The sequence below is a fragment of the Mastomys coucha genome, chromosome X (assembly GCF_008632895.1).
Source record: "Mastomys coucha isolate ucsf_1 chromosome X, UCSF_Mcou_1, whole genome shotgun sequence".
NCBI lineage: Eukaryota > Metazoa > Chordata > Mammalia > Rodentia > Muridae > Mastomys > Mastomys coucha.
The window spans coordinates 50036609-50052693 of NC_045030.1; positions in this window are offsets into that span (position 1 = coordinate 50036609).

Here is a 16085-nt window from a genome sequence, read left to right on the forward strand (position 1 = left end):
GTACATATTTAAAGACAATTATCAAAAGATGAAACACAAATGCCTAAGAAACTCTTATGGAACTATTCAACATCCTGACTCATCAGTAAAATGCAAATCAAATCTACATTGAGATTTCTTCTTACAACATTCAGAATGACCAAGATCAACAAAATAAATGACAGCTCATGCTGATGAGGATGTTGACTAGCATCTAGTGCTATCATAAACTTTTACTGCCAACTATAGAAACCGCTGTGGCAGTTTATTAAAAATCTTGGAGTTGCCATACCTCAAGATCCTTCTATATGATTCTTGGACATATATCTAAAAAATTGTGCATTCTACTACAAAAATCAGGGGCTCATCTATGTTCATTACTGTTCTACTCATAATAGTCAAAAAGTGGAAACAGATGAATAAATAAAGAAATTGTGGTACATTTACACAATGAAATATTATCTAGTTCTTTAAAATGAATTTCACAAGTAAGTGGAGGTAGAAAAAATTAACCTGATTGAGGTAACAGACTGAGAAAGGCAAATATGGTTTATATTCGCATGTATGTAGAAGTTAGCTACTAAGTCTTAAATAAGCAGGCTACTCCTTGTTTGGGGACTGATGGCTCTGGCAGCATGTGTATAGTAGAGAATGGCCAAGTCGGTCATCAATGGGAGGAGAGGCCCTTGGCCCTGTGAAGGTTCTATGCCCCAGTGTAGGGAAATGCCAGGGCCAGTAAACAGGAGAAGGTGGGGTGGTGAGCAGGGGGATGGGGAAGGGAATAGGAGTTCGTTCTTATTGTTGTTTTTTGTTTTTTGAGGTTTTTTTTGGAGGGGAAACTGGGAAAGGAGAAATCATATGACATATAAAGAAAATATCTAATAAAAAAAATTAAAGGTATCACTTTAGAAAACATCATTCTAGAACTTTAACGACACTTTACTCTTCCCATGGCATAGCATGTAAAAAGACATCATCTAAGAAGGTTCTTAAGAACAATTGTAAGGAAATAAAATGTATTACAATATGTTAAAAAAATAAGCAGGCTACAATGCATACAAACATAGAGGTTAAGTATAGAGTAAAATAAAAAGTATGCAGGAAAGAAGCTTTTTAAAAATATAACATGAATGAAACAAATCTAAAGTTTTATGACCAAATAACAGAGGAAACAAAGACTCAACTAAGTATGCCTCATGACCAAATGAAAGCTCCAGTTCTGGGAATGGGTTACATCTAAAGAAGTTATTAGATAAAAGGCCTCCATGGAAACTCCAAAATAACCCAGGATATGGTCAAAGCTATTGATTTCTCTCCATCAATTGATGGTGAGGCCCTCATAGCTGAAGACGACATGAAACACTGAACAGGGAAGAATCAACCTGGAATCTATCCAGAGCCTTCACCACTTTTAGTGAAGTGTTTCTAAAACTGGCAGGTAATCTGCATATGACTAGAGGAGAAAGGTTTAAAAAGAAAAACAAACAAACCATCCATTCAAAAATACAATGGTGACCTGCCTACAGGATGCTGTAATGGCTGGGAAATGATGGCACTAATATTGTGGGCGGAAAAATCTCTTGTCTGATTGGAATTAAGGTTCATTCTATGTGATAAAACCAATGCCTGACACTGCCTATGTGGACCAGAACCTGGGAAGAATGCTGATTTTTTTTGCCTTTCATCATTTTATCATGCTATATCTAACTTGCCAAATATCTAAATCCCTGAACTATAGCTTTTAAAACCACTAGCCAAAATAAATCTTTCCTCCATTTAAATTGATATAGTCAAGAAATAGAAACACACACCTATGCAAACCCATATTTGTTATGTAATAAGGATTTTGTAATATTCATATCTAGTAATAAAATGGTAGTATGACCTCTAAATACCTATTTTCAAAAACACACATGTAAAAACTGAAATATTAGCCAACAGTAATTACTATTATAAGTACTTCCTTGGAGATCATGAAAATGCTAAAAGTATAAAAAATGTAATAGTTCCTAAAAAATGGTACATTATGAGGAAATTACATTTCATAGGAATGACTAACTACTTTAAAATAATATTAAAATATTATGAATTCACTGTTTACACTATAAAATCCACAGAACAAGTTTGATAAGGTAACTTTCTGGTATAATGTTTTTAAAATGTCTTTTCCCATGATTGAGATAGTTAACAGTAAAAATTCATAGTATAAACTTTCAATTACTAAATTGAGCTACATTTATACATAGCTTCTTTATTTCTGTTTATTTGTTATTTATTTATTTATTTATGGGTGGATGACAAAGTTGAGATGTCTCAATAAGCACAGGATAGCCAAAAGATCACTATAAAGCAAAGGCTCTCCTTGTTTTCTTGATCCTTTTGCCTCACCTCCATAGTTCTGCAATAGTATGTTTGGGACACTGAATCCAGTTAGTTTCCTGACTTTAGGTGTAAAAATTTCAACACTGATCAAGAAAATAAACCACTTTGTTGATGGCTTAGTCCCTGGGAATACTGGGGTTCTGGTAGGCTGATGTTCTTCCTATGGGGTTGCAAACCTCTTCAACTCCTTCAGTCCTTTCTCTAACTCCTCTATTGGGAACCACATACTCAGTCCAATGGTTGGCTGTGAACATTCACCTCTGTATTTGTCAGGCTCTGGCAGGGACTCTCAGGAGACAGCCATATCAGACTCCTTTCAGCATGCACTTCTTGGCATTCACAATAGTGGCTGGGTTTGGTAACTGTATATGGGATGAATCTCCACGAGAGACAGTCTCTGGGTTGCCTTCCCTTCAGTCTGTTCTATACCTTATCTCCATATTTGTTCTTGTGAATATTTTGTTCTCTTTCTAAGAAGGACCAAAGAACCCACACTTTGGTCTTCCTTCTTATTGAGTTTCATTTATACTGTGAATTGTATCCTGAATATTTGGAGCTTTTGGGCTAATATCCACTTATCACTGAGTACATAACATGTATGTTCTTTTGTAATTGGCTTACATCATTCAATATATTTTCTAATTATATCTATTTGCATAAGAATTTCATGAATTCATGTTTTTTAAATTTTATTGCATTATGGTGAGAAAAGTTACATGATTTCAATTTATCTGAATTTGTTAACATTTAAAAACATATTTTAAGTCAATAGAAGTGCATCACATTCTTGTTTTCCTTTTGTGCCCCACCTCCTCCCAGAGACCCCCCTTCAATACCTATAGTATCTTTTTTGTCATATATTTTAAAATTTATAAAATATAACAATAAAAATGAGTATTATAAAAGATGTTTGATATAAAACAACAATAAACTTAACAGTCTTATGTAGATGCTTGTATACAGCAATATTGAAAATACTACATTTTTCTCAATGTAAGTTTTAAATAACTCCAAACATATTAACTGTATATTTCAAAATAATATATTACTACTACTATTTTCTTAAATTAACATAAGTATAAAAAGTCTTTTAGTTAGTTTGTTTGTTTGGTATTTGGTAGAGCTTAAAATCTTGGCTCTTACTGTGGTACAAGCCTAAAATAAGAACAAATTTTAGACATTGGAGTGAGTTCATTGTAATAAGGCTGTACTTCAATGACCCTCTCACATCACCAAAGGGTTTCACCTCCATTTTAGCTAAGCTGAGAGTTGACAGTTCTGCTGCACCAAGGAATGAATTGTAGGCATGATTTTTGGATACAGACTTCCTGCTATGGTCAACGATATTTGACTTGAGTAAGTGACTTCATTCTCAGTCCACAGAGAACAGGTTACATTTATTTAAGAAATGGTGTGCATATTAAAATGGTCTATCCATGAAGTTATTCACCAACTGTTTCAATGAAGAATGGTTCTGCTTGGAGGGTGGCTCAGACATTAGGTGAGGGTAAAAATTTGGTTCATTGGCTGTGATAATTTGTAAAAGCAATGATCTTAATGAAAGAGTAACTTACAAAGTCCTCTTCTTCAAATTTGATACAAGAGTTACAAACTTCAAGCAATGCATTCAGTCTCACCCTTGGTTGTTCTCTTACAAGCCACCTCCCAATTTAATTGTTTATGTTTCTTTTGGGTGTATAAATACTTTTGAAATATGTAAGCTGTTCTGAAAACCATAGTATAGTGTAAAAACATGAAATAAACAATACTACTAATAGAGAGGCTGAGATAGGAGAAGAAAGATTTCAAGACCATTATGTTGTACACAGCAAGACACTGTCAGGTACAAACAAGCAGAAAGTATATATGGATTGTACAATATTGGACCTATTTCTCCAATTACAAAATTAGAGAGACCATTGGATGACAATCAACAAATTTTTAATTCCTCATATTTTTGGATTTCAATCACTTGGGATATATTGGTAATATGAATTTTCATATTAAGATAATAAGAAAAAATAGTTGTTACTTCCTGTTGTTTTTGTTGTAAGAGGTTGAATTAGATTTGTGTGGATTTGTTGAAAGATTACTTTCTTGCTTCTTCTAGGGTCTAGTTTGGCTTCTTATGTTGATGTTTTCCATCTATTATCCTTTGTAGGGCTAGATTTGTGGAAAGATATTGCATAAATTTTGTTTTGTAATGGAATATCTTGTTTTCTCCATCTATGGTAATTGAGAGTTTTGCTGGGTATAGTACCCTTGGCTGGCATTTTTGTTCTCTAAGGTTCTGTATGACATCTGCCCAGAATCTTCTAGCTTTCATAGTCTCTGGTGAGAAGTCTGGTGTAATTCTGATAGGCCTGCCTTTATATGTTACTTGACCTTTTTCCCTCACTGCTTTTAAAATTCTTTGTTTAGTGCATTTGGTGTTTTGAATATTATATGATGGGGGGGACTCCAAATCGACTTGACCAAATGAACTAAACAAAGAATTCATTGTTTTTAATAGGTGAGTAGTACTCCATTGTGTAAATGTACCACATTTTCTGTATCCATTCCTCTGTTGAAAGACATCTGGGTTGTTTCCAGCTCCTGGCTACTATAAATAAGGCTGCTATGAACATAGAGGAGCATGTGTTCTTATTACATGTTGGAGCATCTTCTGGGTATATGCCATCAACAAATTAGTACACATGGCTCCAGTTGCATATATAACAGAGGATGGCCTTTGTCAAGCATCAATGGAAGGAGAGGCTCTTGGTCTTATGAAGGTTCAATAGATGCCCCAGTGTAAGGGAATCAAAAGCAAGGAGGTAAGAGTGGGTGGGTGGGTGAAGGAACACCCACATAGAAGCAGAAGGAGGGAGGATTTGATAGGATGTCTCCAGGAGGGAGGGAAATCAGGAAAGGGGATGACATTTGAAATGTAAATAAAAAAATATCCAATAAAAAGTAATCCCTAAGAGTTGTCATTCAATTTTTACAATTTAGATGATTAGATCACACTAGCAATTACATTTTCACTGAGCTTCAATTTTCAGCTAAAATTTATTTTCCTTATGTGTTTAATACTATTATACTTGAAGATTTATACTTTGAGATTTTCTGGCAAAAATTATCCACGTGGAATGTAGAAGACAATATTTTTACCTGCAAAACTCTTCAGACCTATAAATAGAGTGCACAGCACACTCAAATATGTGTTTTATGCTGTAAAATAAATGTAATTTTATTGAACCTGTCAGGTAAAACCTGGAGTTGCACTTATATGTGTATACTGCACCAAGAGGGAAAAAAAATTATACTTTAAATGAGCTGAGATAATTGACATCCTGTACTTAGGAGAAAGTTGATATGCAATCTTTTATACAAATAGCTAGGTATACTGCTTTTTGAATGTTTAAGTCTTTAACTAAAATGATTTAAAAGTAGAACTCATTAAATTAATAAGCCCAAGATGTCATGATGACTTTAGGTAGTACAAGAAACTAGATACCGTGAAACTATAGTATGAGAAATTTACATGAGATTTTTATTATTATTTCCTTGTTTATATTACAATTACATCATTTTCATCTTCCTTTTCCTACCTCCAAGCCCCCTTGCAGCTTTGAAATCAATGGCTTCCTTTTCACACACATATAAACAAAAATGTATATGGATTGTGTTCATTTAGAAAAATTGCAGTTGTAGTTTCTTCTCTAAGATCCTTGAGTTAACTAGCCCTGGCTGTTAGCTATGTTTCCAGGACTAAGCAGGATTTCACTTTTGTTGAACAAATCTTAGGTCTAACTAGAGAACTGTCATTTACCACATTTAGGTGATATATGTACATATTATATTATAAATATCCCTATTATTTGTATAGTATGTGCATATTATTTGTGTACTGTATACATATTATATATTATACATATGTTATTATATGTGTATATATAATACATATTATATTATATATGCCTATGTGGATATGAGACACTTTGGCCAGCTTTCAACACGTCCTTATTGCCTGTAGTATTTTATATACTATACTTGCTGCTGATATTGTTTACATCATGTTTAGGTGATCTTGTTGGTGAGACTTTGTGATTATAGCTTCAGATATTTTTAGGAGATGAAATCTCATAGCAAAGTCGATGTTCCTCAGGCTCTTACACTCTTTGTTCTTGTTCCATATTGATCCCTAATCCTTAGATTGATGAGTAAATATTATAGCTGTATCACTTTGAACAGGCTCTTCAAGTTTATACTATGATTAGTGGTTTTCTTATTGTTTTCTTCTTTTGCAAAGAGAAATTTCCTTGAGCAATATGAAGACTTCATTTATTTCTGGGTATAAGCCAAAGGTTCAAAATATAGTTAGTGATTATGATGATTTAGTAAAATGATAGTTGTAGGTTCTCCCTTGGTTTCTAGGACTAAATACAATTTTCTTCCTGTTGAGCAGGTCTTAAGTCCAATGAGGGAAGTAACTAATGTCCCCACCAAAGTAGGTATGGCTCTACTATCCCCCTTAAAGTAACTGTCATGCTGCTGGTCATTGTTGTGTTTCAAAGGCATCATACCTGGGAAGAATGTTACTTGCACCCATTCTTTGGAATCGTCCATGGAGCCTTCCTTCTAAAACTATGAAAGCTAGGACTTGAGTAAAAGGCTTTCATGCCATTTCCAGCTAAGGGATATCTAAGTTCTGTGTCTAAACATCATCCTGTCTTTAGCAATAAGGACTTAGCATCCATCTATTGTGTGGACAAGAAAGGGTAATAACACATTGCTATTCCTCTGTCTTCCTGCACACCTGCATCCACTGTGCTGGTTATATTTTAATTTCCTAATCTCTACAGTTAAATCAGATATGTGCTCACTTCTGAAGATTTGAAACTAGAAGCCACAAATGAAAGAATTCATGTAATGTTTCTCTTTCTGGCCCTAAGTTACTCCACTCAATAATAATTCTTCTAGTTATTTTAATTTATCTGCAAATTTTATGATTTCCTTTTTATTTATAGATGAATAGAATTCCATAGTGTATCATAACACATTTTCATTATCTACTTGCCAATTGAAGAATGTTTACGTTGTTTCTATTTCCTAGCTAATGTGAATATAGCAGCAATGAACATGACTGAGTAAATATTTGTAAAATAATATCTTGACTCGAGCAGAGACACACAGTTAATTTATTTTTCATTTTTTAGAATTTCCCACATTGCTTTGTAGTGTGATTGTACCAGTTTGTAGTCCTACCAATAGTATGTGGGACTTTCTTTTCCTTGCTTATTTGATTATTTGTTGATGTTTGCCCTTCTGACTGGGGTAAGATGAAATCTCAAAGATGTTTTGACTTTTACCTTTGAAATACTTATTAGCTATTTTTAATTCTCTTGAGATCTACCTGTTCAGGTTCACGTATCAGTTTTTGAGTCGGTAGTTTGATTTTTTGACAGTCTTTATTTCTGGTAAATTCTGAATATTAAAATTCTGTCCGATATCTATATTGGAAAGATTCTCTTCATTCTCTGGGCTGTCTCTTTATTCATTTAAATGATTCCCTAGGTATAGAAGCTTTTTAATTTTATGAAGTCTCACATTATAATTGTCACCTGTATTGTTAGGCAAATGTAATCCTGTTGAGAAAGTTTTTTCCTATATCTACATCATATAGCATACTCTGTTTTATTCTGGAAGTTTGAGTATTTGAGGTTTCACAATTAGGTCTTTGATCCATGTGAATGTGATATTTTGAGGTCTAATTTTCATTTTTTCAGTGTAGATATTCAGTCTTCCCTGAACCATATGTTGAAGATGCTTTCTTTTTCTACAGCATATGTTTTTTTACATCTTTTTCACATACTAAATAGCTGAAGTTATGCATACTATCTTTCATTTTATTCTACTAGTCTACATGTCTGTTTTTGCACCAGTACTATATTTTTATTATGATGGTGGTATAATGGCTCTGTAATATATCTTGAGATCTAGAAACTTAACCCCTCTTGAATTATCCTTTATGCTCAGCATTTTATTTTAGATATCTGGAGCATTTTTGGGTCCATAGGAATTTTAGAATATTATTTTACACTATTTCTGTGAAAAATTAAATGGATAGTTGGATTGGAATTTTATAGAATTTCTGAAGTGCTTTTCATAAAGTGGTCATTATAACAATATTAATATTACCAAAGCTAAGAGCATAGGATTGCTTTGTATTTTCTTGTGTCTTTATCTCTTTGTTAAAAAATTTAAATATTTTATTGTAGATTTTCTTCACTTCGTTGGTTGAATTTATGTCAAGATATTTTATTTCCTTTATGGCTATTAAGAATGGGAGTGTATCCATGATCTCTGTTTCTCATTATTTATTGTTGGTGAATATAAAAGCTATTGATTTATGCAAGCTGATGATTCTGTTTCAAGCCACATTGCTGAATTTGTTTTTAGTTTATAATATTTGTAGTAGAATTTTTTAACACAATTTATTCACTTACTTATTATGCATTGATCAAAAAAAATAGTCTCACTTTGACAAACCTTTTAGAAATACATTGATGAAATTAATCATAGGATCCACTAAAAGTGCTTTTATTATGTTGTTATTAATAATCATGATAGACATAATTTTGAGAACATAATATATTTGGTCATTACAAATATCATCTCAATTAGCACTTAATGTCCTATGTGGTAGCTGAAATTATTTCTATATTACTCAGATGCATAAATCTGTGCAAATAACTTGCCCCAAGATGTCATATAATTTCTAGTGTTTTCAGTAAGGCTAGATTTGTGGATAGGTATCATTTAAGTTTGGATTTGTCTTGAAATATTCATTTTCTCCATCTATGGTAATTGTGAGTTTTGTAGGGTACAGTAGTCTAGGTTGGTATCTGTGGTTTTGTAGAACATGCAAATATCTATCCAGGACCTTCTAGTTTTTAGAGTTTCTGTTGAGAAGTTAGCTGTAATTTTGATAATTATGCATTTGTATGTTACCTGTTCTTTTTCCAGTGCTGATTTTATTTATTAGATGTTCTATTTATTTATCTTTCATATGTTTCCTATTTCTGGGTCTCCCCTTTGAAATCCTCCTATCCTATCCCCCTCCCTCTGTCCCTATGAGGGTTCTCACCCACCTATTCACCCACCTGCTTCTTCCTGTCTTGGCAATCCCCTACACTGGGACATTGAATACCCTCAGGCCCAAGAGCCTCTCCTCTCAGTGATGTCCAACAAGGCCATCCTCTGCCACATATGCTGCCAGAGCCATGGATCCCTCCATATGTTCTCTTTGGTTGGTGGTCCAGTCCCTGGGAGCTCTGAGGGGGGAGGTCTGGCCAGCTGACACTGTTTCGCACTCCATGAGGCTGCAAACTCCCTCAGCTCCTTCAGTCCCTTCTCCACTTCTTCCATCAAGGACTCCATGCTCAGTCCAATGGTTGCCTGCAAGCATCCTCCTCTGTATTTGTCAGGCTCTGGCAGAGCCTCTCACCAAACAACCATATCAAGCCCCTGTCACCAAGCACTTCTTGGTATCCACAATAGTGTCTGGGTTTGGTGTCTGTATATGGGATGTATCCCAAGGTGGAGCAGTCTCTGGATGGCCTTTCCATCAGTGTCTGTTCCACACTTTGTCTCCATATTTCCTCTTGTGAATAATTTGTTCCCCCTTCTAAGAAGCACTGAAGCCTACACATTTTCTTCTTCCTTCCTCTTGGGCTTCATATGGTCTGTGAACTGAATCTTAGGTATCCTGAACTTTTTGGCTAATATCCACTTATCAGGGAGTGCATACCATGTGTGTTCTTTTGTGATTGTGTTACCTCACCCAGAATGATATTATACAGATACATCCATTTCCCTAAGAATTTCATAAATTCATTGTTTTTAATAGCTTAGTAGTACTCCATTGTGTAGATGCACCACATTTTCTGTATCCATTTCTCGTTGAGGGACATCTGGGTTGTTTCCAGCTTCTGGCTATTATAAATATGTCTGCTATGAACATAGTAGATCATGTGTCCAGATTACTTGTTGCAGCATCTTCTGGGTATATGCTCTAGAGAGTGCTGCTTTTAATAGACTTTCTTTGCTGTATAGATTTTATGTTTCACCTATCATTTGGTGGGAGTATTGTCTTTTCTGGTCCAGTCTAATTTATGTTTATAAACTTCTTGTATATTTATAGCTATCTTTTTCTTTAGGTTAGGAAAGTTTTCTTCTATGATTATTTTTAAAACATATTTGAGCATATATACATATATACACATATACAACAGGGGACTGCTGGGTCTGGGTTTAGTCAGAAAATATATACCTAACCCTCAAGAGACTGGAGACCCCAGGAAGTTTAGAGGTGTAGTGGGGTAGGGGGTGGGGGGTAGGGATGGGACATTCTCCTGGAGACAGGTAGGCAGGGAGGAGGTATGGAATGTGGAACAGTCAGAGGGTGGACAGAGAGGAGAATAAAATCTTTGAGTTAAAACAAAGAAACAAACAAACCCATTTTTACCTTCAACTGTATTATAAATATATTTTATATTATTATTTTACTGGACTCCTAACCAAACAAAATATATAGAAAAACAGCAAATTAATTTTTTTAAATTTGGCTAAGATAACCATCTTCACCTGATATCAAACATTACTGTTACTCCTGGCATTCAGGTGTAGACAGGGTCTAACATTAAATAGTACCCTTCGACCTTCAGACTTGGATTGAATTATATTACCAGATTTTCTGATTTTCTAGCTTACACGTAACAAGCAGCTCACAGGACTCCTTGCTATTCAAAACTGAGTGTTTAATTTCATAATTACATAGTATGCAAACTACTGGTTCTATATCTAACTTATATATTTAGTAATCTTAAAACACATCTTCTAAATAAGTTGTAATTCAGAGTATTGATAGAATTGTCAGAAAGTATAATACTCAGTGAAATTATCAAAATAGACAAAGCTGTAGAAAAACTGAACAAGAATTTGAAGTATCTTGAAACATTATAGGCTACGAACACACACACACACACAGAGACATATACATACATATATATATATATGTATATATTCACAAAATCTGTATAAGAGCAAGTTGAATATGTCACATTTTAACAATGAATCCTGTCTCCATCTTCCTACAAAACAAATTATTTTGATTGATGTAAACTCCTCTCTAGTATAATAGAAAATTAGAATTCTTAATTTATCAATACCCATTCAGAAATACATTCTTTAGGGAAACTACCAATGGTTAGAATATACAGACAGTACAAATTTGACTTAAAGGGTTAAAATAGGAGACACAAATGTAGGTAGGGAGAGAATGTCAGTGAATCTAGAAGGGGTTGGAGATGGGACGATAATATGTACAAAATGCAGTGTATATAATTATCAAAGAACTAAATAATTAAAAGCAACAATACCAAAAAAAAAAAAACTGTCAACACTTAAAATGTCTTCACTCTAAGCTTAACATGGTAAAAATCTGAAGAATATATTCAAAGTGCTCATGAAACTTCTTTAAGAGTTCTCACTTATTTAATTAGTATTAATTATCCATAAGAATGGTCTCCATTACATCATTTCACCCCGGAATATAATTCATTTGGATCATGGTTTCTGCCATGACCCTGTGTTTTCTCTTATCTCCTGCTGATCTCCCTCTTCCTGACTGGGCCTAGTCTACTGTGACTTTTTTCTCCTTTTTTTTTTTTTTTTTGTGTGACCTAATGAGTTTTATCATGGCTGCTGTTTACAGGAGCAAGGATAAGGAATTACTCACAGGGACATGGGCACTCATCAACAGCTATAACACTTAAGAAAACATCTTGCATTCCCCTATCAATGGCCAACTGGCAGTTAGCAGCAGAGATCAGTGGAACTTCATGACTACCTCCCTCCTCACTACTATTAACTGCCTGTGAGTCCTCAGAGAGCAAATAGGAGTCCTTTGAGACCCCCTCCTCCCAGAAAATGTTAATTGTCTGGGAGCCCCTGGGAGGTAGAGGTCACACAACTGCCCCTGTTTTTGATGGAATGCTAATAGGCCTAATCTTATAAAGGTTTTATTTATGTAATGACATCTGCTGTGCCTAAATTCCAAGAAACTAGAAAAAAGGCACCAAGAGGGCAATAAGAAGCTTGAATAGGAGTAAATTGGAAAGGGGAATACTGGGTTTAGAAGAGCTTAAGTGCTGATGTGAATAATTATGTTGGGGTGGTGGACAGGAGTATGTCCTGAGTGCTAATGAAGAAGCCATGATGAAAGCTAAGAAAGATAGATGACTCTAAAGTTAAGTGCTTATTGTTTTTGTTATGTTCCAGAGTTTACTTCCCAGTGCCCATGTCATGTGGCTCACAAATTCCTGTAAATGTAGTTCTAAGCTAGTTATTCTTAGCCTTCCTAATGCTGTGGTCCTGCAATACAGTTCTACATGTTGTAGTGACCCATAACGATAAAATTTTTTATTGCTATTTCATAACTGTAATTTTGGCATTAGTATGAGTTGTAATGTAAACATCTGTATTTTCTGATGGTCTTAGACAACCCCTGCAAAATGTTCTGTTAACCCCCAAAAAATTCATGACTCATAGGTTGAGAAGCACTTGTCTAAAGGATCTGATGCCCTCTTCTGGCATATTTCTGCACCAGCACTCATGTGCCCATACCCATATACTGACACATACCTACAAATATATATATTAAAAATCCACAATGAAATTTACTAACATTTAAGATAAATAAAAAATAAAATAAAATGAAATAAATTAAATGAGGTATACAATACAGTATATAAAACTGTTTTCAGAAGCCACTATTTTCATTTTTAAAGCAGAGGTCTCATTTCAATTCTAGCAAGACAAACTTATTATATTTGCAATTATAAAGTCCCAAGTTCCCCTGGAAAACAAATGCTAAATATTGTGCTAAGCAAATCAAACAATCAGAGCCTAAAACATGCCATATGTAAAATACAGTGTATCAAGACTTTCCTCACATTCTGAGGAAGTCCAAAAGAGAAATGAACTCCAAATTTCTTGCCAAAGTACATGTCTATATTTGAGTAGATAGAAAGCATATTCTAAGAACATTCAAAAACAAACTCTAGCTCTCTTTACCTTTCTCTCCCTCTCTCTCCCTCTCTCCATTCCTCCCTCCCTCTCTCTCTCATACACATACACACACACACACACACACACACACACACACCAGCCAAACTTAGGTAGTGAAGGAAACGATTGAAAACTGGAAAATGCTGTAGATGTAATTTGCCCAGGAACTCATGTTCCATCCCAGCAATGTTATTTGTGTATGTAATTCAATCTCACAGGTGAATATGCTCACTATTTGGATCAGACAGAATACAGGGGTTGGCTTTGGCATGACAATTTATTACTAAAAAGTAAATGAAGGAGTGGGCACCACCTGGTAAAGAGTATATTTTGGTACTGATGAAATTTATTTTGTTTTCAAAATCAGACTCCTGGAGGAAAGCATAGCATTTCAAACCTACAACCACTCCTTTACTAAGTCAGCATGATTTCTCAATTTTACAAGTTCACTTAATCCAGCAAGAAGCCATTAATATAAAATATAGCATTTATCCAAGGGTCATAACTGACTTTTACTAGTCTCGATTATTTTCTTGGTGGTTTCATACTTATGAGTTCATGTTGTCCTTCCTATTTTAGAGATATAATATAGTATAAGAATGTATTATTCAACATTTTCTTGAAGACCATAGCCAATAAAACATATATTTATTTTGAAGTGTATTGTCTGAAATAACTAACAACTGATAAGGGGTGGATAGTTCCAAAAGAATCCCATAGTAGCTCAGCTCATGAACTGTGTTCAGCATTCCTAAGCTGGAGGATTTCTAGAGGGTCGCTGGTCTTCAATCCATGTTGGAGCCTGGACTATTGTATCCCAAGAATGTTTCCTTCTTGCCTGTATAGTATGTTGTGTTCTGTATTTGTTAGTCTCAGAACTAGGATCCCAAAGACACCAGAAAGACACACCAATAACAAGTGTAAGTTTAATATAATTCATACATTCTACCTTGTCTTACATGTCCTTGTTATGGGAAACAAGGTGCTTAAAAATAGTATAGGGTTGAAGAAAGGAAAAAAAAATCTTTTGAAATAGGTCACTGGAAATGTGAATGTGTGGGAATCTCTCTAACTTTCACTACATCAAGACTCTAGTTATTAAGAAATACATAATCTTATAGTGACCATTGTACCAAGGTCTGTAGTATAGTCACAGGACTATTACTATCAACTCTCCTAGTATTACCTTTCATCTGGTAGCTTATTTGTATAATTTATAGTATTGGTTCTCAAAGTTCCTAATGCTGCAACATTTTAATACAGTTCCTCATGTTATGGTGACCCCCCAATCATTGTTGCTACTTCATAATTTTGAAAATGTAAATCATTATTTCATGACATAATGTTGCTATCTCCAGATTGAGCAGAACTGTATAGAATTTGTGATGGACAATTATATGGTTACTCTTAAAAGGAAATACTATGCTAATAGTTCAATTTTGGTTCCTATCACTTTTGTGTTTATGATCTTGAAGAAAAAATTTCATGGAACTTATGAGAGAAGGTATTTGGGTAACAATTACAAATGCTACCTAAGTGGTTGATTAAAAACCAGATTCAATATTTATTTTAAATTAGGTAAAGAAATTATTTACTATACAATAGAGAAGAAACAATGGAGTGGACTGAAATAATTTTCTTGTTAAGTTATGGGTTCTATAAATAATGATAATGTATACCTTTGATATCAGCCTTTAGTTTCCTTTGGCAAACAAGCATGCTGTTTGTTTCTAAGGCTCCTGCACTGCTAGCAGTAAATATAAATTCATTTAATTGAAATTTGAAAAAAGATATATATCATAATGAAAATACACCCACAAAATACATGCATAATTTAAAAATCCTAAGACGGATTGTGTATTTATTTTAAAGAGAGTTTGCCCTCTATCACAAAAAAATAAAAAAAGAAGCATAAAGGCTTACACCATTTTTGCTCAAGATCCTAATTGTATAAAAATACAATTGAATTTTTTAAAAGTACAAGAAAAAGGATATTTTACAGTAATGGAAAATAAAATGCCATTAATGTATTAAGATAAAATAAGGACTGTTTGGCCCCAGTGTGAAAGAATGCCTAATCCTGTAGAGACTTGATGCATGAGAGAAGAGTGATGCCAGGGGTGGGTAAGGGACCCTTTCAGAGGTGAAGGGATGGGCAATAGGCTGAAAAACTCTGGTGGGGGGATCAGGAGAATAGCAAAAAAAGGTATATTAATTAACTAACTAATTAATTAATTAATAAAAGTGCAAGTCATATTAGAAAACAGCCCCCAAAACAAAGGTTTTTTTGACACTATTCTTAAACTAATACGCATGGACAGAAAAACAACTGAAATAATGCTTACCTAACTTTAATTTTTAATAAAGACATGTGTCTTAAAGTAGCAAATTCCCTGAATAAATAAAGAAAGCTTATCTTCATAATAAATAAACTAATATAATGTATATTGTTATAATCAACATGTACATTAACAAAATGAAAAGAACTTCATTGGTAAATAAATTGTATATGTAAGTTTCTAGACAAAAATCTAAGTGAATATAGCAGTTTTCAGTGAGAAGACATCAATTGTTACTAATTTTAATTAAATGAGTGAGAAATCTAAGTT